Source organism: Anser brachyrhynchus (genome assembly GCF_964034855.1).
Source record: "Anser brachyrhynchus genome assembly, chromosome: 3".
NCBI lineage: Eukaryota > Metazoa > Chordata > Aves > Anseriformes > Anatidae > Anser > Anser brachyrhynchus.
In genome coordinates this window covers 42,139,790-42,159,810 of record NC_137696.1, presented here as the reverse complement: position 1 = coordinate 42,159,810, position 20,021 = coordinate 42,139,790, and the positions used below count along the sequence as shown (strand labels likewise).

At 45.0% G+C, this 20,021-nt stretch overlaps 2 long non-coding RNA genes across 2 annotated transcripts; one reads left to right on the top strand and one right to left on the bottom strand.

Annotated features, from left to right (window-relative positions):
- Positions 1-703: 703 nt before the first annotated feature.
- Positions 704-14,730, top strand: LOC308193597. Its single transcript, XR_013949803.1, has 3 exons — positions 704-2,662; positions 2,780-2,975; positions 13,018-14,730. It is a non-coding gene; the product is annotated as an uncharacterized lncRNA (long non-coding RNA).
- Positions 14,731-14,909: 179 nt separating this feature from the next.
- On the bottom strand, positions 14,910-19,942 carry LOC308192425. The gene is made up of 3 exons (XR_013948809.1): positions 18,800-19,942; positions 15,390-16,642; positions 14,910-15,291 (listed from the first exon to the last, which is right to left on the bottom strand). It is a non-coding gene; the product is annotated as an uncharacterized lncRNA (long non-coding RNA).
- Positions 19,943-20,021: the final 79 nt, after the last annotated feature.

The window sequence follows — 20,021 nt, the reverse complement described above, 5'->3', positions numbered from 1 at the left end:
ACATGCAGGTAACACCCAGACCACTGTTGGAGTCAAATTTACAAACAAAATAATCCTTAGAACAGTTCCTCTTTCATAACCAGTTTGAAAGTCAGGAGCTTAAATTGTTCAAAATTTAGGAACATAGGACTGGAGTTTGATTTTCGTAATGTATGAAGCAGTGTCTTTTGAAAGAGGTTAGTGTAGAATACTTGTCTCCAGTACCCTTGCTAAAAGACTGCTGCAGACCTACCTCAGTGCTCTTAATAATTTTCTTGACTGTTACTGTACTGTTGTCCTTTAACTTCGAGTTCTTTCCCCTTGAGTTCTTTCCTTGTACATCATCTTCTAATAACTGACAAGTGGTTGCCCTCAACTAAGAAGAAGATCCAGCTTGCAGGAGAAGATTCTGTGGTCTGGCCCCCAGGGGCACCACCTCGCACTTTGTGCTCCACACTTTCCACCCCATTTCTCTTCTTCCACTCAAGTTTGGTTTCCTCCTGTACGGTGTCCTATCACTCCCCTGTATTAACTGCATATCCCAGCTCTGTGTCATCATCAGACTTCATCAGCTGATGAAATCTGGGGAAGACTGATGCACAGAGACATTAAATGCCTTACCCCTGTCATACCCTTCTAGTGGCAGAGCTGAGAACAGGGCACAGGAGTCTTCGTGTGACAACTTTTGCTCTACCCATTTGTTTCACTTGAGCTGGAAACTCAGAAGAGCTGTTCTCAGACACAAGAGAGCTGCTGTGTTTCACAAAGAAGAGGTTAGTGCAATCTAAATGTTGTGATGGAAACAGTTTGAAAGAGACCATTTTTTAAATTCTCTTTTTATCTCTATCCCAAGTTGTCTTTCACTGACATTTTCTTAAACAGCAGGGAAGCAAAGAGTTAATGCAGGCAAACATTTACCTGCTTCTTAAATGGGTTTCCATGTGGGAACCACTGTGGCACTTGTCCTAAGACTCAGCAATGCACTGCTGGTAACACATTTACTGTGTATTTCATTTCTTTGTCAGTAAGAATGAAAACCAAAGGTAATCATTAGGGCTATAATGTGTGAAGATGCAGATTTTTGAAGATTAAAGCAAGAGCAACAAAGACCCATTAAGAAAATATATTTTTTATTAGTCTTCTTTAGTTTCTCTTTGGAAGCTGTAATTGTTTTCCCTAGGTGAATCCTTCCGTTTGATATACAGTGTGTTGTACTGGATCTCAAACGCAGCTGGTGTGCATACAAGTTTCATTCATATTCTGCAGTCTGGGAGCCACTGTCAGCCTCATCTTGGATGTCAGCAGGAAGATGCTCATTTCAGGAAATCATTTCGTAGCTCACAGTGCTCCAGAGAGCACAATTTGTGTCTGGTGGTGCTACCCCAGGGGCCACCTCAGCTACTGCTGCATCAAATCAGGATGCCCATGTACAACACAGTTACATTTCATAGTACAGATAGGATCTTAACATACGTCCTTTGATGATACATGTAATTTTTATCCTGCAGTCCTCACATGAAAGGGAAGAGGGTATTTGTGCAAGTGAAAAGTGGTATTGTGTCTGAATTTATCACGCAGCAACTCCTCCAGCCCCAGCTTTTTATACATCTCTTGAGGAAAGATAACGTGCAAATACAACAGATAAAGGCACGTTGCAGTCTCGACTTTGGGCATAAGCAACCACATTCGGCTGCCTAGAGGGTTTCCAAGCTGCAGGCGAAGGAAGGGTCAAAAAACCAATCTCAGATTCTGTAAGATCCTAAAATCAGAGTGCTCCCTGCTGGCTAGGATCACACGGAAGTGATCTGACCAGCCTGTGAAGGAGCTGCCCCGTGGGCTCCCCAGGAAGCAGCCAGGCAGTGCTGCACTTGACTCTTGCGTTGCACTTGTCCCCCATGACTTGCCAGCCCCCGTCGTGCCCAGCTGGCTCCCCGTGGTGGTGTGGGGCTGCCTGGGGGGCTCCGAAGCTCCCCGGGATGGGCTCCCCGAGCACCCTGCATCCCTGTGCTCCCAGGGATGAGCAGGGTCCTGTACCCTGGGGGGTGCTGGAGGGGAGGAGGCTTTGCGAACCATTTTGCTATCACTAAATAAACTTCTTTGTCTTTATATTTGAAAGGAAAAAAGCATTACTTCATTCTTGTCCTTGAGATGGACACATTGAACTTTGACTACGCTGCCGAACGGTCTTGAGCTGTCTCTTGCTACATGCCTCTCCCTGCTGGCTGTTTTGCCTCTTCCCTCAAGATCAGGAACCAAGATACAGGAGCGGATTGCACCGGGAAGCCTCTAGGGAGAAACCGGCCTAGCACCTGGACTGGATCCACACAAGGAGGCAGAGCCAAGGCTTTGAAGAAGCTGGAGAAGTCAGAGGCTTTTTGACCTAGTTGAAGGAGGGAGAGGGAAGGGAACTCATTATGCAGACATAAAAAAAAAAGAAAAAAAAAAGAAATCAAAGAAGCAAATGTTGGAAGCCATATACAAATACAACTGAATCAGCAGGCTGTTTACATCATGGCATTGTAGGCTGGACAAGACTTTACTTGTTTAAAACATGAAGTAGGTTCAGCTGTGTCAGGCCGCATCTGGTATATAGGGAGGCCTTCTCCTTGGTCTTGCTGATACTGTGGAGAAGCTCCTCCAGCTGCTGAGCCTGCATTTGGGAGCCCAGCTGCTCGTATTGCAGGTAATACATTGCTGCTTGTGTTTCCCTTATCACATTCAGAGCTGCTTCTCCAAAACACTTTTGTGTCTGCTAGTGGCAGTCCCATATATATTCACATTTCTTTATTGGCTTCAACAGGCTTCAACATTTTCCCATTGCAATGTATACCAGGATGGTATTTGCAGTTCCTGTAGACTCTCCACTGGCTGTGGTCAGAAACAGAAGTTGCAGGACTTTCTCCACCAAAACGCTGAAGGGCCAGCATCAGACCTGGGACTTGAGGAAAGGAACTGGGCTCTTCACCTGTGCTTCCTTTATGCATCTTTTCACAGAGGTAAGAGCCTGCAAAATGTTCCCCACTTTACTGCTGTGTTAAGAAACTTCCTTGAACTCTACTAGTGCAGGTCTTCTTGTTGCCTTGCAGTTCCCTGCAAATTTTTGCTCATGACAGGCATGCCTAAACTGTGCCAGGTGTGTTTGGCACTGCAGAGGAAGGGCAAGGACTGTCAGTGGCAGGCACCTCTGCAGGCACCACATACAAAAAAGATTGAAGGTCTCCCAAAAGGGCCAGGAAGGACTGGTTAGGGGCTGGGAGATGCAGCAAGAGGCTGTCATGGAAGGCGAGGCATGTTTCCTGGCTCCAGTAGGGGAAGGGGAAATGAGATTAAGGATGCTTCTGGAGAAGAAGAGCAGGAGACAAAGGTCTGAAGAGACAAACATTATAGTATCTGCTGCTAAATTAGAAGAGACTGTAGAAAGGACAACATATAACGGGTTATTTTGGAGATATCCACTGCCTCTTGAGTTAAAAGCTCTGCTAGCCTGAACAGCCAGCTCCTGGAGCCAGTGGCTCTGCCTCCCATCCAAAGCTTCTCACAATTTTGTCACAAAATGTCTTTTCTGTCCACTGCCCACGAGGTTGACGTTATCCATCACCCCAGTGGGAAGCACTGCATTCCTGCTTTCTCCCTCAGCCTGATCATTGCAGCAGCTGCCTCTGAAAGGCAGAAAGTCTGGCAAAGATGGGTGTTATAAATGTGGACAATTTGTGGAGAAGTCCTATCTCCCAGCAGTTTCACTGATTCACTTCAGGGCATGGCTGCCATCCGGAGAGACCTAGACAGGCTGGAGGAATGGGCTGACAGGGGCCTTACAGAAATCAGAAAGGACAAATGCTGGTCCTGATAGCTGGAGAAGGAAAAGCTTTGCAGGTGCCAAACAGCAGCCCCCAGTCCCTACAGGGAAGGTGTGAAGAGGGCAGAGCCAGGACCTTTAGTGGTGTATGGTGGGAGGACAGGGGACAGATGGGGTACAAGGAGAAGCTTCTTCACCCTGAGGACAGCCAGGCAGTGGAGCAGTCTGCACTGGGAATTCACAGAGTCTTAGTCCATGGATGGTTTCAAGACCTAAATGAATAAAACCCTGAGCACCCTGGTCTGATTGCAGAGCCAACCCCGCTTTGAAAAGGGGTTAGACTGGAGACCTCCTGGGGTCCCTTCCAACCTGGGTTATGGCATGATCCTATAATCTGTGGAGCCACCTGTCAGATTCTTCTAACTAAATATGAGCATAAGGAGAAGGTAAGAAAACATGGTCTCTGCTGACTAGAGACATGGGTTGCTCTGGGGGACATTCACCTAGTGTTGCACAACCTTCCAACATTCTCTGGATTTAGCTGACACAGTATTTGCATCTTTTGCTGGGATGATCTTCTAGCAATAACTGGTAAGTCTTCAAAACCATTGTTTCTCAAAGGACACGCAGCCTTGTGCTGACAGTCTTCCCAAAGCAGACAAATCTTGCCTCCAGTGAAGGCTTCTCCTGCCACTTTATATTTATCCTGGGGAGACCCACTTCCAGGTAACATGCCCATTGGAAGTTCTTCTTTGTAAGCTCATTTTCATTTACATCTTTTTAAACACCTGAAGACATAGTAAAGAAGGGATCAATAGCTCAAGGACTACAAGATGCCATGAGATTTAGGTACAGTCTCATGAATGGAGTACACATCTTGGAGAACTCCATGATTTCTCTTTCCTAGCCCATCACTAAGGAAAACTATGGCTTTGCCCTCACAAGAAGGACTGCAGGAAGATACCTACAACTTTTCCCTCACAAAAATGCTCAGCTAATGCCTCCTATAATTTCTGTTCCTACACCACAAAATGTTGATGCCACCACCAGGACAGTTTCCATTAATCACAGTGTTCTAAGATCAGGGAGCCTCCCCATCTGTTGCCTGCTCCACCATCCTATGAAGTAGGAATTTATTTTGCCTACATTTTCAACCGAAACCCACTACTGGCTCATTCAATCTACCTGTATCACACCTTTGTGAAGGAGAGCAAAGGAGCCTGAAGACTGTTCAGGACCTTTCTCAGAACAGAAAAGAACTTGTGATATTTTTCCTTCTTCCTCTTGTTTCGGTCTATCTTTTCTCTTGGTTCTCCTTTACCTTGTTTCATTAATCCGTTTGCATGATAACCTCTGAGGGTTGAAAATGCAAGACTTTAGCTCTGCCCCGCACTGTTGATGCCCTACTGCTTGCTCTGACCGCAGTTACTAAGACAGTATCAACTGCCCACATCAGGTGTCAACATCAGGTGTCATTTAGCACTGGATCTAGACTTGCTGCCACTGAAATCAGCGCTGGCAAAACTTGTTGCCAGTAAGGGGAAGGACCTAGGGCTTTGGTTTAAGGGGGAGGGTGGCTGGTGATGCTGGGGTCCTGCCAAGGCTGGGACTGGAATGGAAAGCTACGATTTTTTTAGTCCTGTAATGTAGTGTTATCACTGTGTAAGAAGGAGGAAGCATAGTCCTGACAGTAAGGCAGCAGGTTGGCAGCCAGGTTTCATTCTAAGACTTTTGAGTGGCATTGGGTAAGTCATGTAATCTCTCTCTCTAGCTGAACTTTCCATCTGTAAAGTCAGAGTAATTGCAAAGAATAGGAGATGGGGAACCTATCTCATCTACCTGGACTGTTGATGTTTTGTATTGCTAACTCTGATGGCTGCAGAGCGTCTGGTACTGTGATGTTCTGATGAAAATCAGTGTCTACAAACCTCCCTCTCATATCACAAAGTTCTCAGCCTTCAGGTCTTTTGTTTCAGACTGTGCACTCAGGTCACAGCTTTTAAACAGGTCAGTCTACAGCAAGTATGTTTTCATTGAACACCACTGTTTCATAGTGCCTCACACCATGATAGGCTTGACTGTAAAAGAAACTATTGAAACATTTGGCCTTGCTGTTGGAGGGGTTTTTAGGGCACATCAGTAGAAGACATGGGGACCAGACTGATTTAAAGGCTAAATAAAGTTGTAGGCTGAAACAAAGCAGATTCTCCTGCTTAACCCATTTTGAATCCCTGGGGCTACTATTTGGCTTAATATAGTTCTGAAAGCCAAGAAAATGTTATTCATTATGCTCAAAAGATTGATCACAGCATTTATATCCCGAGGCCTGAATCCTGAAGTCCTTATTCAGACAGAACTCCCATTGACTTCAAAGGGCGTTCTGTCTGCAGAAGAGCTTCAGAAATAGTGATGTACTGGCTCACAAGGCACTGTAAAAACCTTTTAGTCTCTATAAAAGAAGCCTCATCTGTGGAAGATCTAACAGAGATGTACAACCAGCATGCAAGTTTTGTCACTGAAATGACCAGAAACATAAAACCATGGGAGCAGGTAGTTAATTCTTCTCTATATTAATGCAAGCAAGATTCAACAAGAGTCAGCAGACAGAACTTTTCTGTATTGTTCAGACTACAAAAAGTCAAATCTAGGGATGCTACTGCATGAAGGCTTAAATTATGCCTTCCTGCCATTACCCTGGAAACACTGCAGCCATAAAAACACATACAATGTTGCTTCTGTGATTTCACATATTAAAAATTCCTTTTATCCTGGACTCTAATTATTCCTTTCAGAAGTTCTTTTAGAACAGGCCTTCCTGTTCTAAATACCTGCCCAAATGTGAGCATAAAAGGGAACAGAGTGAAATAAGACGTTTTCATGTAGAGGAAAGCCTTCGAATATGTCCTGCCAATATATCCAGCAGTCTCCTTCCTGACAAGATAGCAACATCCTTGGATGGTCCTAGGCTTTATGTTAGGGCATGTAGCCATGGCTTCTCCTAGAGACCAACCCTGTGATTGAAATAACCTGAGTGGAGTTCTCAGGCTTTCAGAGGTGTGATTTTGGAGCCAGTGTGCAGAATTTGAAGCTATCTGAGGTCTTCCACATTGGCAAGTTGTCCAAATTCTATGCATTACAAAGTTTAAGTTTTACAGTGATGGAATACTAAGGATGTGGTAGAGTCCATCTGGAAATGAGTAGCAAAGGCTGAAATTTAGCTTCATTTTAATTTAAAAGACAGTGAAGAAAAACTCAATAGTTTAAGTTTTTTCTTTGTTGAAATTTCTGTTTGCATAGAGAAGCTGCACTCAGTATTGCAGAGGCAAAACTGAAAAAAAAAACAACAGACAAAACCACCAGTAGCCAGTTTTCACATGATGTTAAGGTGTTGCATTGAGAAACAGTGCCATTCTTCAGAGCTCCCCCCAAACACAGAGGTAAGTCTCAATTCAGATGAAATTTGGTGGAAAACTGAGAACCTGTCTCAGGGCTTCATCAAAATTGCAGAGAGAGTTTGTTAAGCTAAATGCAATGTTTTACTATCAACTGTTGAGATCAACAGGGCTGAACTACCTAACAAAGTTGTGTGACGAGGAGTGGGAAGCAGAGCACTGCAACTACAGGGCCGTTGCTCCGTTGCTCCACTGGAGGCAGTTTGTAGATTTTTCAGGACATGCGTTACAGGACATGTCTAGCTGCTGAAGTTTCCATTCAGTTTACAGAGGTTGGTTTGAGTCTAACGTGTAGTTGTTTGAATGTAGTTTGCTCTCCTTGAGAGCTTCCTCTGGTGCTTCATCATCTGGAGGCACAGTGCAGTGCTGCTGTTCTTCACCTTTCCGATTGCAGGAGCCCTATGAAGTTCAAACTGGGAATAGTTTCATCGTGGTGTATGCTCTAACAACAAATATTATCTAATCTAAGAACATGTAAGATGCAAGGGAGGGTGGGGCGACAATAAAACCAGTTACATACTCTTTTTGTAGTTATATCATTTTATTTAATTACAGTAATTTACAATTTCCATAAACAAGTTATGAGTTTCCTCTGGTGCTCCTTTGCCAAGACAGGTTTCTTTTTGATGTCACACCAAGTACATACACTGGAAGCATGTGTAAATATGCACTGGAAACAGAGGTACAAGGAACTGTTGAAAGCATGCAACCATTGGTTTTACACCAAGGTGAAGAAAGAGGTTCTTCCTTTCCTACTGGCAGTGTGCTCTTGGGCTTTCATGAAGGTGTTCTCACTGAAATCTTGTGACCCAATGGGGTCAAACTCAGTGACCATGACAAAAGGGGGCATGTGAAAATGTGTCCTTTGGATCTTCTCATATAAAGGACTGAAACTTTTTTTATCATCTTCCCAAACAAGAAGGGATACAATGCCTTCTGGCAAAGTAGTATAACGTGAGTTGCATTTGCTGGTGATATCTCTGACTTCCTCTTCAGAAATGCACCGTCTCTCCTGCATAACACAGGGGATTAGTCGTAGTAGGGGATCTTTCCAAGGAACTTACTCTTTAAAACAGGTAAATGAATACTGGGGACAGTAGCAGACATCACAGAGGTATAAAAGAACAATAGGGATATTTCTTTATATGGACTTTTCTGATTGCCAGAGGCACGTTCTGGCAGAGATGACTTAGCAATACACACTGAGGGGATGAGCTCCAGCATGTAGAGGAGAATAATGACAATGCTTCTTTTAGCGAAGATGGCAGAATTTTAACAAGGGATTCCCACAAACCCCATAAACTCTCTCTGTAGCATGTTTCAGGTGTTGGGGGATGTGCCTCTTACATATACTGAGAATGGCCTACACCTACAGATGTTAGTCCCTGTTTGCAGAAGAAGATGGCCACTTTGTAAGCCATGCTACCAAGCCCCTGAGAACCAGAAACCATCGTTTCTGTAGGAGGCAACACCAGCTGGGAGCATACAGCTGTGAAATGAAGAGAAAGGACGTTCTTCCATTTCCACATGTTCACATTCTCAACACAGAAGCTGAGTGTCATTGCTCACTTCCCACCTGTTCTCACTGAGGAAGCAAAGGCTTTACAGTAATCCAGTCACAATGGGGAAATGGTGAATGATAAACACTAGACATTTGGGACAGAGACAGAAGTTAGAAAAAAACAGTCTACAAGTAGAGGTGTTGAACCTATATGCCTTTTATGTGCAAAGATCACACCCAAAACAGCTAATGTCAATCATACTCAGCTTACAAAAAGATGAGTTCAGGAAAAAACATTTAAATTCAGAGAACAAATTCTTCAGACACAAATCAAGATGGGAAGTAAGGTCCAATTAAGTGGCAATGACTTGCTGAATAAGGTCCCTACAAAATAGGAAGAACCGACACCTGCATTCAGAGTCTGAGACACCCAGAGAAACAGTGTCTGCCTGGGCAAAGGTGACAGCTTCAAGAGATCAGTAGCCATGGAAATGTCAGTAAACAGAATGAATTTTAAGGAAACTTTGACAAGAGGGTAAGCAGTAACTGGAGAACCCTTCAGAGGCAAGAATACATGTACTGCCCTCTCCACAGACATTTATTGTACAAACAGTTCTTATTTTTTTAGATACACAGTATGTTCTCAGTGACATCAATAAGAAACTATCTGGGGCAAAGACTTTGTAGTATCTCCTTCATAGAGTAGCCACATTTTTGAATTTTTGAAGGCCCTGGTTTTAGAAACTTAAAGTCAAACTCACTCTCAGTTCACATTTAATTAAGAAATAATCTGCTTTCCTCACTTCTGGCAATAGCTTCAAAATAAAAGAACGATCTGAAAGTAAGTAGCACTGGAAGACTACAGCATGCCTTTCTAACCACAGCTCGTGTGTTGCACTGTCCTTTGTTGGAAGCCAATTTCTGATTCCTGCTGTTCAAATATGATTCACATTTCTGCAGTCAGTGAGGTCTGTGAGGTACACCATCAGAAATGACAGGTAAACAGTGATGGGGGAAAAGGCAGGAGCGTTCTCAGACACACACACAGAGCTTGCCTGGCCTTTCATACAGCTGGCAGAACACCAGATCTGTGAATCAGCTAATGAATGTATCTCAAGAAGCAAGAGACGAAACAATGCATTCATCACTGCTAAAATTTAACTTTGTAACTTACCTTTCGGCAACAAAAATTCATAACAAGGATAATAAAAAGGGCAACAGAGGAACATTCTTCTCCTTTCTTTATTGGAATAACTTGCTGTTTGTCCAGCACTCATGTGCACTGAGCTGAGACCAGCAAGTTCACTTTCCTTTTGTTATGCTGTGAACAGAGTATAGACCATAAGGTAAAAACTTGTGCACTAAATGTCTGCTCTGCTGGTGAAATCTTTAAGCCTTACAACAGTTGGTTCAAAGGAACAGATCGGATTCTGTTTGCATGGCATTTTTTAGATAGCGTGTGGATTAAATGACTCTGTTCAGAGATGGCTGTCTCCAATCCCTGCTGATCAAGGAGTGTCCCTCTGCACAGCGGCGTTTACAGACCCTGCTGTGACACCTGAGGAGGAAGCCATGCTCTGCCCACCTTGCAGCCCCGCTACAGCTGCCCTGGCAGACTCCTGGTGAGTAGAGCCGTCCCCAGCTTTCATACTGCCACTGCTGCTTCACTGACCATGCCAACAGTGACTATCGAGAACAAATTAAAGACAGGCCAGGCTGCAGAAAGTCACATTCCTCTCACTCAGGATTGTAAAAATGATAAACTCCACATTCATTGCTACTTTCATAGTACCAATAATGTCATTAATCTACTGCAGTATTCCACTGACCACTTAGCGTCCATCTCACAGAGACAGAACCGTGTTTTTCATCATCCTTGACCCTCTCTGGGGGCACGTGCCTGATCGGAGGCATGGGGGTACCACTGGGGATGCCAGGAAGGGGTCTCTGAATTCCCCTCTCCCAGGTCGTTAGGAGAGGGCTCACAATTAACATGATTGTATTCAGCAAGCTCTGTATCTCCTGTGTTCCTATCATAGACTCACTTTTCTTACAAATCTGAAGTCAGATGGTTATGTCCCCATATAATGGCCTTATCGGCAGGGTCTCTTTTAAAACTCTGTGTACCTGAGCTGGATGTACAGAGTATAATTTGTATAAGTAAGTATTTTCTGGCCCATGAACGCTTGTACTGTTGAATGCAGGAATAGGCTGTTGCTGGAGGGACAGGTATGTTACGGGATACAGAAGAGCACCTACACCACTTTGGTTGTTGTATCTCTAACCAACATCAATGTGCAAAGGTGCAAATTAAGGGATCCGCACGGTGTTTAGCTCGGAGCCTAACCTAATGGGTTGTTGTAAATAAAGTCTGTGCATTGCTAGAGCAGTTTGCTGGAGACAAAAGAGCTGTACCAGAGGCAAAACAGGGCAATATGGTTAACCTACCCCATTTCATGGTATTGTGTAGACCTTTCTCATTGCTCTAAAAACTTAGTACTTATGTTCCTTTGCGTTGTCTTTGCCTGTCCTGACTTCTGGGATGTGCCAGACCTATGCAGTAAGGGAACACACAGTGCCAACCTGCTCTCTCGTCGTCTCCTACCTGTCCTCACGCTGGTGCATCCAAAGGACAGCGTTATTTCCGACACTGAAAGAGCAAGGAGCAAGCTGTGCCTTCTTCAGCAGGTACTTGTTTGGGTCAAAGGTTCATATGCAAGAGCATACTTTTCACTGCCATCTTCCTCCTCCTGGAGAGAATGCCTCACGCTGCAGGAGTTCGAGTGGCGTCAACAGCATACTTTGGATGCCTGCTAATTACAAAAATCTGTAGATCTGCCACGCACTGCTACATTCGCAGATTAGAAACGGTTCCCATTTTTGCAGAACAGTCCCTCAATTATTCATTAATTGGGGCTCCATGTGCCACTTTCCTGCATGGTCTGTGCTTGCCAATCTAGTCCAGGGGTCAAAGGAAGTTACTTCCTTGTAAGCAGAGTTGCTTGGTGCAGATCTTTCATATTTATTCCCCTTACTGGCGTCTTCAAGACCCTAAAAAGAAGTTGGGCTTGAGAAGGAAGAGAGGCTGTCCGTGCCCTTTCTTGCTACAGATGCGATGTCAAAGTGCACCAACAAATAAGTGGTATTACGATGCCACATCCCATCTCTAGCCACTTGGCAGTTGTCCCAAATAAGAAAATGAAGACCCTGTTTAAAAGCAAGGGACTTCTTATCTGCTTGATGAAGGCAAGCAGAAGAATTTCAGGATTAGACTTGTGCTCTATTGAAAAAATGCATCTTTGTGGATCTGATGTATGCAAGGTATCCTAATTTGTGAAGACAAGAGCTGTATGGTCCTTGGGTTTTAAGGATTGCTGTTGTCAGTATGCCATGTACCTAAAGCTCAGAGAGCTATCTTGAATATATAGGATGTTGGGTTCACTTAGCAAACTGACTTCATTTATGCAATCCATTAAAATACACCTCCTTGGCCCATCACACTAAGGAGTGTGAATCGACCATTATTCAAGACTGGTTTACAGAATTATTACTGGTAATGATTACAATTAAGAGATGCATAAAGTAAGTACTGTAAGTATCTGTAATGATTTCTTGTTTCACTTCTTAAAGTTTTCATATCTCCTTAGTAAATCTGAATACAACTGCAGTGCCTAATTAACCCCAGTTTCGTTTCATTAGTATGCTGTAAACAAAAAAAGAAACAGGTGTCTAGGCAGGTAGGTAACCTTCATAGTAAACAGTTCATCCTAGGAAGAGACGTAAGTGTTTTTGCTTCAGCACAGAAAGTGGTAAACACAGAGACACACAAAGAAACACCCTCTCCCCTCCTCCCCCCCCGCCAGATTCCTGGATGCCATCAGGACCTTTCCCTGGAGAAGCCTACAAGCTCGTAGCCTTCATTTTATTGCTATTATTTGTACATTGTTATTTGCATGGCAGTTAGTAATTACGAGGTTGCCATATGGCCCTAGCTGCCCATTCTTTTCCGGATTGATTCAAGCTACATGTAGCAATTTTTTCTTCCTGGTTTGTCAGAAACTCATTCAACAAAGCCTCTTCAACTCACGTGGACCCCGGCTCATTAGCTAGCATCTGAGCAGCTTCCTAAAACACTTCCTTAAAAGACTGCAACTTTCCTTTTAAAGTCTAAGAAAATTTGATCCAGTCAAGCATGTGAAAAAATGCGAACTACTGGTCAGATATTGCACGCACAGAAAAAAAGTAAGTCATCTATCTGTATCTGTCAACCAAAGACGTTTGCTTTCCAGGTGATGCTGGGAAGCACCTTCCTGCGAGGTCAGCCTTTGCAAGCAGGAACGGGAGGGCTGGTGGATAGGCTGCCTCTCCACCACACAGGCTTTCTGAATGCAACCTTGCAGCTGTGTGACAGGTAGGAGGACAGTTTCAGCTGTAGAAATTTTGGCAATACTCCTTTCAGTCCCTCTGGAGCTTTCTTCATCCTTTTTAGCAAAGGAAATGTTTTCTCCATGATAACTACATCAGCTCAGAGCCCAAATAAGATGGAGATTCCTTGAATGAAACAGCCTTGTGTACATTCCTCTCCAGGCTGTGATCCTTACATCAACTCTTATCACCATCCTGAGGCAGAAGGCAGCCTTTCCTAGAAAAAAAGTCAGAATCACTACACTCTTCCTTTTCTGATTTAAGACCTAATATGCTACAGAGACACTCCATTTCTCTTGACATCCTCCACTCACTGGTACTGGTGTGTTTATTTATTTGTATGTAAACAACCTTGAAAGAACACCCCTCCCAGGCTTGCAGTATCTCCTCCACCTAGCAAAGATACAATCATCACACACACTAAAGCGTAAATAACACAGCAGCAAACCCCAGCCTCCCACCGGCAACAAGAACACAGATCAGTGCGAAATCACCTGAGCCTTGGGGACCCAAAAGGCTCCTGTCCTCCGGCTGCCTCCCCAGCCCTGCTCTGTTCCTGCTGGTGAATAACGAAGCTGCGGCTGTCCCCGGCAGTGCGGGATGCCCTTCCATACACGTTCACAAACAGAGTTCTTACAGCTCCAGGGCACAGATTCCAGCTCTTTTGGACCAAAAGCCTGTTTCAGTCAGCAGTCGCATTATGAAGATAACTGCGTAAATTTACTGGCACTCAAGGCTTCTAAGTAAACATTAAAATTATTAAAAGTGCCCTCCCCTGGCAATGTTCATCCCAGAATCTTGCTCTGTGTTTTCAGAAGGGAACAGCCTCAGCCATCACTGCAGCACTTCACGCTGAGTACCTGACTGCTATCCAAAACTTCTTGGTCACCCAGTGGCACCTGGACTTTAGATACAACATCAGATGCTTTCCAGACTCTCACTCTGCCTGAGTGACTTCTAGGAAATTTGGATGAAATTATTTACTGTAAATTGATGTCATTGCCTTACTGCAGCTCATACTGTGTGATGAAGACAGTAATGAGGCTAGTGCTGGTTAAAACGCCCAATATGACTAATTGCATGGGTGAACATTTCTTTAATACAGACAAGGTGAAACAACCAAATTAAAATGTAAAAGATTTTAAGTACTTTGAAGAGCTCTATGCATAAAGAGGCATCCTGCTGGGTCTGCCGTGAGGGAAACCTCTGAGAAAGGGGCAGTGAGGAGCAGTGGGGGCAGACTGAGAGTGTCTGCCTCCTCTTCCACCAGCACAGACTTTTGCCAAGTATCCATCTTTCTACACTGCAGTTATGACTGTTACATTAAATCAGCCTTGTCAAACCAATGCAGATTTATGTCTGAACATTTCCACCAGCTTAAAGATGGCTCACTCCAGTTGAACCTGCTCATACAGGGGTACAAGCTACATGGGCACAGGCTAACCACTACAAGGCAGCTTTAAATCCAGATAACCACCCAAGAAGGTCGTGCTGATGACCATTTATGTTAAATTGGTAAAGCATTCACAAGTAGACATGCCCTCTCTAAAGAATAAAAGAACCTGCTTTCTGTTAAACTTGGTAGCATAGGGAAATGTATTCCAGCCTGCCATGCTTTCCAGCAGGGAGGAAAAAATGTCTATCAGTTGCTGCCAGCCAGCCTCAGAAGCTGTGTTTGTGTCGCTAGCTGCCAAGGTGTGGGATTGGTTTCCTTCTGTCATGGTGTTTGACAGAATAATTATGGTTCAGAAAAGAGCCGCATCATGAAGGCAGAGGGTGAGGGCATGCTGCTGAGCACAGCTGCCCCTTGCTCGTGTTGCTTCCAGGGACAGAGACTCCCGAGGTTCCCTCAAGCTGCGAGTATGCCAGCCCTGAAACCACACAGCAGTTCTTTACCCAAGCCTGCCTGTGTACGCAGCCAGGCTGTGGGAGCATGGAGTCATCTACCCCACGCTGACTGTGCTCAGTGACGCTCATTTGTTTAAACCCGAACGAAGCTCCTTGCACAGCTCACCTGGAGCACCAGCCTCACGGTGTCCCTCAAGCCTGAACATCCCTTGGGGGGCAGACATGAATGTGGCAGCCCTTTGGGTCCAGCCACGAATCCTCCTGGACTCCCCTGATGTAGCCAGAGCATTCTGCAGTCAGAACAGGAGGTCGTGAACAAGCCACAGGAAAACTCGTGGTGAATGGGAAAGGGCAACAAGGGCAGCCTGCACCTTTCTTGGCCACTCACCTGCATCCATAGGAGGTGCCAGGTCTAGCCGTGGCTCTGCCTCTCCAGCTGCCAGCGAGCTGAAGAGGTGGGTACGGGGACCGAGATGTGACTTTCAAGGCAAAGAGAAATGAGAGGCAGGTAGCAAAGAGGTACGAAAGGAATGGCAGGCAGATGAGCCCGTCATCAGCCCTCTGTGGCTGCTTTACAAAGAACATGGATGCAGTGACATAGTGGAGAAAAATGAAACATTAAATCTTTTGGAAATCTGCATGCTATAAAGTTTACCTTTAACCCCAAGCTTGGTGATAAACAGAATGTATGAAATGTTTGGAAAAGTGTTGAAAAAGACTATCAGACTAAATGGATGCTCACAGATCTGGAGTGCCTACCGCCACAAAAATCTCAGGAACATAGTGGGGTGAGACCTATGCCTTAGCTTATGATGAATGTAATTCTCTGTTGTTTGAGCACTAAGTTCACCACAGATGAGCTGAGGGGCAGAAAGAAATGCCCGCTGCTTTTTATACAGTGCTTCATTTAAGGCATTTACACATTCAGTACTTCGACAGGCTAGCGCCTGTGATGCCAGCTCGGTTGTTGGTCTGTACTGCTATAAATTGCTCCCGCAGCAAGGAAGGATGCAGCATAAAAATGTGATGATACAAACACTTCACTGTTTGTCGCTCAGGGCTGCCTGTTCACTTTGCTGTGTTATCTCTGCCTGCCCCCCCTTCCACACCATCTGCACCGCGTGCCTGTGTCCCTGGCTCCTGGGGCAAAGCACGCACAGTAGCTTTGCGCTTGCTTCCCTCCTACAGCCACTTTGCCAGCTTTCTAACTGTGGCACGTGCTGGCCTATGTTCCTCCTGTTAATACCGTTATTTCTTAGTATGATTTAATACCATCTTCTCCCCACTTCTATCTAAAGATTTCTGAGCATAGTTCTTTGGAAGACACATTTTTCCTTGCCCCCTGAGACAGTGAGGAGGGTGTCTGATGATTGTTTAAAAGGACTCTTTTGCCCTCTGCGATCTCCAGCCGGCGTCCTGGCATTCAGGACGGCATCGCCGGCATTGTGCTGGGGCCAAGTCCGAGCAATTCAGGCTGCTGCAGGCCCCCTCAGCACGGCTCCTCTGGCCGAAGCAGCCAGCGGCCGCCTTCACTGGGGGCTTTGGTCCCAACCCACAGATGCTGGACGCTGCTATCGCGTTATCTGGGAGGCGGCTCCACCTAGCCCAGCACGGCAAGCAGTTGATGGCTTTTCCACGTGCCTGCAGAGACAACAAGGGTTTCCAAGTGAGAAAAAGCTCACGTCTTTCTCCTTTTGAGGCTGAGACTCTGGCTTTTGTTACTCCAGCATTTCCCTCTGTTGCTGTTCTGCGTAAAATTTACATTGGTAGGGCTCAGCACTTCGGGAGCCACAGGTACCCGCCATTTCATTTTTCAGACTTGGTCTTAGTTTGGAGTTGCAATGAATGCTTATTGTGTCTGAGTAACAGAAAATGGGATTCTGTCAAATTCCAGTATTTGAATTTATGAACTTAACAGAAATTGGCTGCAGACTTGTCATTGCAATGCATCCCACTGCACAGAACGACTGTAAACTTCTCCATGCAACCCTGCTCTGTGAGTATACGTACGTGCATGACACCGCATCCTTTCTTACTCATGAAACACATATCAATATTGTATTAATAAGTAGGCATCGATTTTCTACTGAGAACATAAAGATTTATGAAAGCAGGCAGTGCTGTGTGGCAGAAACTATGAAAGCAGTTTCTAGAAAATCTATGAAGTACTTTATATTTGAGATACGGAAAAAAATTTCCATTCCAAGTAAATCCAAATAGACAGTCCTTTGTGAATAATAGATTGCTTTCATATCAGGCAAGGGCAAGATTTAAGGGCATCTGGTTTGCGACAGAATGCAAATCTTGGTCCACATTTGAACACAAATGGCTTCCTTCTACATTATGGAGAGATTCAGGGAAGCTCCCAGTGGAGCAAGGAAAGTACAGGCTAAACACCTGCGCAATGGCCCTGAGGCAAAAGGGCTAAGCTAAGGAAACAGGGAGACATACTCCTGTCAGGCTGACAATAAAACTCTCTGGTGGTCTTCAGAGTAGGAAAAAGGGTGTTTAAAATGTACTGATGCAGATGTGTTGGTAACAGCAAGAAGCAGAATCTGTAATTAGGACCATTTAGAGAGTTCCCTGTCTGTATTCCATCTCCCAGAGCTAGGGATTGTAACAGGGCATGAGATGTACACGTCCAGTGCTTGTCTTTTTTTATGCTGACACACAAGGTCAATCTTAGGACTTAGAAATTCTGCTACAGAAAATACCTCAGAAACCAGCTCATGCCCAGTCTTATTTCTCCATGATATCATACTCAACAGTTGTCAAGAACAAGTAGAAAAATACACCCCTGAAGCCTGGCATATCCCAGACAGTACAAAAGAAGCATTACGTGCAACATAATCAGAAGTACAACTGCAGTCCCTGTATCTGATTTCTTCCTGTACTGCATGCATCCTTAAATCCTGCAGAATACGCAGGCTGTGGCTGTGTGTGTTTCTGCTGATGTGTGTACTACACAAAAGGATAAAGGACTTGGTGTGCTCTTAACAGAGCTTTCTGCTGAAGTGTTCCTATACTTCAGCAAGGGGATGGGAACAAGAACTGGAAAGGTTTTAGAGAAGAAATATGTCAAACTAGAAAAGTCCTGGTAGTTTTATTTGTTGCCCTCAGTAATTAGCTGTTTCTATCTTTATAATTAATTTTTTTGTCACTATTACCACAAATGCCTTCAATTTCCTCTGTCCCCCAATGGCCTCTGAGTCATTAATATTCTGCTTTAAGCAAGTATCGGAGCTGTCATGAATTTCAAATCTCCCCAAGGAAGCTTTTTAAAATTGTAAGTAAGACCTGATACTGAGACTTATTAGCACCAAACTTGGAAACAAAGCTTCTGTGCAGGCAGTGACGACTCTTCAACTTACAGTTGCTGTCACCTTTTTTATCCTGAGATTTATTATAAATGTGAATACCTCAAAGGATTTCTTTGATGCAGCCAACATTTCCAGCTCTCATAAACTGCTGTTTATTGATAGAACTGGGATGGTGCCAGCATCTCAGATTTGAGTGATGAAGCTGAACTTCTAGGTCAGATTTAATTGCACCCATACTGAGATCTGTTCAGAAGAAATCCACTGAAAGCGTCAGAGTGATAGTACACCAGAGCAAATGCACTGCTGTATGATAAAGAAACTGGAAATGTGTATACTAGCTAAAAGACAGGTTATAAACTCCATAGAGTTGCAATATCTAGATCGAGATCAGATGCCAGACTCAATGCTTTGAGACTGGCTCTTGTTTGAACCTCTCAAATGATGCCTGCATCCAATGCTTTTGCTCCTGTCCACTTACCTATTAATGTCTGGACAACTCCATTTTTTTCAGCCCTGTGTCTGGAATTAACACCCCCAGCTGAAGAGTAAACCTAAAATTATCTGCAGATCAGAAAGTCCTTCTTCATTAACCTACCACAGTGTCCTCTGCAGCCACAACTATTTCTAGGTATTTTAAACTAGTAAATCAGTCTGCACTTGGGATCACACAGGTGCTAAATCACCTTACTGAAGCTCACTCCAGAAAGGGTAAATCTCCCCCCCTGCCTGAACTTAGAAAAGCTGTAAGGAAGGAAGGTCCCAATGTGAGATGATTACTAGAACCTGTAGCAGAAGTTTGAGCACCATCGTGGCCCCATCTAACAGCTGTTCTGAACTGCTGGTGTAAGTGATTTGCAGCACAAAAAATAGGTAAACTTGAAATAGAGAGGCAGCTATGGAGGGAGCTATGTGTCAGTGGTGTGCTGTTGACACTAACTAAACATCTTTCCTTGGTGACACATGGAGCAGGAGTTATGAGAGGAAACCTCATGAACTTCCACACAAGGGAGCCCAAAGAGAGGGAGAAAGCGTTGTACTTCGACGCTTCTCAGAGCAGAAGGTGTTAACCCAGAGACAGGGTTCTTAGTAGGGCTTCTTGCTCGAGTTATACTACAGCGTCTTGTTCTTTGGCCAGCACAAAATAACAAGAAACGCAGAGTTTAGCAGAGAAAACTCTCCAGCTGGAGATTTTGGTGCATCTCAGCTTCCAAAAACTCTCACAGTTCAGCAAAGCCTATTTTGAATGACCCAAACCATCGATAAACACTGTCACTTGTCAGGAGGGAGAGACACCTGAGCGCCAACACAGCTGTCTCCTAAGCCTGGCCGTCAGAGCCACGCAAGACTGCAAGAACAGCTCTCTCAGTGCCACCTTAATGGCTCCCCCAAACCTGAGAGGTGAGAAGATGGCAGTTAGCTGCCGAGCCTCCTCAGGCTGGGCAGGCTTGTGTGTCTCAGCACACCCCGAGCCCCTTCCCTGACTAGTGGAGCTCTCCCTCCGCACCAGCCAGGACCCTCCTGCTCCCACTCCAGCCGCCAGCTGAGGACTGAGGGAGCCGGACCCCGCGCCGCCAACGGCCGCCAACGGCCGCCAACGGCCGCCAACGGCCGCCAACGGCCGCCAACGGCCGCCAACGGCCGCCAACGGCCGCCAACGGCCGCCAACGGCCGCCAACGGCCGCCAACGGCCGCCAACGGCC